Raw genomic sequence first — 2,987 nt, forward strand, 5'->3', positions numbered from 1 at the left:
AAGTATCTACCATGTGTCCAGTAGCCCATATCCTGTTGGGATGAGCAGTAAACAAAAAGCAAACAAACAAAACATCCTTACTCTCATGGATCCTACATGTTCAGACATCAACAACAACTCTTAAAAAATGGGACTGGAATTGTCCTCTGGCAGGAAATTTTATTGTAGTAGTTGAGGTCAAAGAAAACACAATTTGGTGTTCTCAAGTATTTTTTTACTTCTCTATGATCATCATAATAAGATCCTATTCTTGAAAGAAACCAAACTGAGATGAGTCATGAGATTTACAGGCAAGTGAAAAGTGTACTGGCTTTTGTGCATTGATACTAATGGAAAATTACATTGTCTAGACACACCCTAAGGTGTGTGCAGCTTATCCCTGAGCTTTAACCTGCCCTTTCAGTGACACTGGGCAAACCAATCTTGAGTACATATTTAATTTCAAGCAAAAAGTATTTTTACAGTTGACTTAGCAATGAGCAAACTTCTTTGTGCAAGCCAATAGGTTAAAGTACATGGATCAGAACAAGACAATCATTTTGTGTCATGTTAGCATTTATTCTTGGTATAGCAAACACCTAACACCGAATTTAAAAAGTTTTAGAAGGGGAATCTAAAGCAAGTTTTGGCTAATGTATAATGCTTTTTCTTTTTAACCATTAAGAATGCAGCAATTATAATTCCTTACCATGGTGATTCTCAGCTTTGGCTATATACAAAAAAAACATCTTTTAAAAACTACTGGGAGCCAGAGCAAGATGGCTGATGTGGTGGCCACAACTGGGGTCAGCAGCTCCGGAACAAGATCAGGAAGTAAATAGTTTTCTAACCCTGCTGATAACTACCATTTGGCCTGGAGGAGAACCCTACAAGTGGCTGTGAGCTCCTTGCTGACAGAGGCAGGGTTTGAGAGCGCTGAAAAAGCATCCGTGGAAACACTGACAGAGATCCTGCAGAGCTTCATTTCAGACATTGGGAGGAAGGCCAAGTTTTACCGTGAGCACACAGCCAGGACTCAGCTCTCACTGTTGGATAAGGTGGTCACACTTGTTGAGATGGGTTTTAATGTGAACACTCTCTCAACTTATACAAAATGGTCTCAGAGGATGGTCATCACCGCTCCTCCAGTGACCATTCAACCAGTGATTCCCAAGGTCCTCACTGCAGGGCAGAACCAACCTCATACCACACATCCCCAGCCATTTCCCTAAGTTCCCTGATCCCCACACTTACGTCAAAACTCCAATGTACTGTGAGCCTATGTTAGACTACCAGGTCCTGGAAGAGAAGGCTGCACTCCAGAGATGCGATGTGGAGCAGGCACTCACCCGGTTCATGGCCAAGACAGGAGAGGCTGAGAGTTTTTTCAAAGGTGATGTTAGCACATTTCCATTAACTGCTGCCAGACCATTCACCGTTCCCTCCCTGACAGCTCTTCTTCCATCTGAGCTGGAGATGCAATAAATGGAAGAGATGGATTCCTTGGAGCAGGATGAGCAGACAGAGAGAACCTATCTGTTCTTATCAACAGGGATGATTCTGGAGCTGAGAACAACTCTGTCCTGCAGCAGAACTCCTTGTTGGGCAGCCAGGATGGGGAGGAGAACACCACTGATACCCTATCTGCAACCTGTGAAGAAACCCAAGATCCACAGGCAGAAGTCCCTCTCGTGAAGCTGAGAAGGAAATCTGGCTTGTACAAGGGCCTAGACACCACCTTCCTGGGGAGTGAAAGCCACTCCAGGGAAGAAGAGAGGTTAATCTCTTTGTGGCTGTGGGTTGTATCGGGCATGATTTTAATAGCAAACCTTATATTAAGATTACCTGTTTTCACTGGATATTTGGGTAGACGAGGACGTGATGGTAGTAATGAGGAATACTGTGGGGCTTAGCAGCAGCCAGTATTCACTGAAGTTCAGCCAGACTTCACTTATTAGCATAGGACTTGGGAACAAGGCAGGGAAAAAAAAAGGATTCTTTGTTGCTTTGCTTGCTACCAGGAAGACTGCTTGCCCAGGGTGTATTTCAGGATATCTGGATCCCTTTTATTAATTCATAAGCAATTTGTGGCACCAGTTTAGCATCTTAGGACCTCATTCTTACTTTTCTCCCCATTTGGGGTCCAGGTTGCCCTGCTGAGCTGATGGAATGTGACTTTGTGCTCCCTCTACATGTTAGCAAAAGGAGGCCCACACATCACAGCTTTGATTTGGTGCTGGCAGGAGTCATGTTCTCATCACATTCTCATCACTGTGGAGGGGACCCATACACCAGGGCAGCACTGATCCTTGGGTCAGCATTTGATGAGTGCTCCCTAAAGTGGGGCAGTGCTCTCTGTCCTCCTCTGTGGGCTTGTATTGTCTCTCTGTGGAGTGGGAACTACCAAGTCTTGCCCCTCCTGGGAAAAGAAGTCTGACAAAAACTTAGAGTGTTGACAATACTATGCCGTGATTTGATAAAGTCATAGAATTTAAGCTATAGGAAAAAGATTTGGTGGGTGGAGATGGGATTCTGAGGGCTGGCATTGGGCTTGAATTCTGAAAGCTGAGAAATTTGGCTTGCTAGAAGGCTAGTATGGATGGACGAGGGCTGCAGGCTAAGCTGAGGTGTTCTCCAGGAAGCAGATCTGAATCTGTTCAACTTTTTTTGCCTGGTGCAGAGAGGACTTCATTTTGGATGTACTCATCAAACCAGAAATTAAGTTGGTTTTTTTTTGTTGTTGTTGTTGTTTGTTTGTTTGTTTTTTTGAGACAAAGCCTCAAGTTGTTGCCCTGGGTAGAGTGCTGTGGCATCACAGCTCACAGCAACCTCCAACTCCTGGGCTCAAGCAAATCTCCTGCGCCTGCCTCCCACGTAGCTGGGACTACAGGCTCCCACCATAATGCCCAGCTATTTTTTGGTTGCAGCCATCATTGTTATTTGGCGGGCCCAGGCTGGATTCGAACCTGCCAGCTCAGGTGTATGTGGCTGGCACCTGCTTGAGTTAC

The 2,987-nt window shown here is 44.9% G+C and overlaps 1 pseudogene; it reads left to right on the top strand.

Moving 5' to 3' along the window:
* The first annotated feature begins 758 nt into the window (after positions 1 to 758).
* Positions 759 to 1,674, top strand: LOC100950875 (annotated as a pseudogene).
* The last annotated feature ends 1,313 nt before the right edge of the window (positions 1,675 to 2,987 follow it).

The sequence above is a fragment of the Otolemur garnettii genome, unplaced genomic scaffold, assembly GCF_000181295.1.
Source record: "Otolemur garnettii isolate 467f Iridium unplaced genomic scaffold, OtoGar3 scaffold00008, whole genome shotgun sequence".
NCBI lineage: Eukaryota > Metazoa > Chordata > Mammalia > Primates > Galagidae > Otolemur > Otolemur garnettii.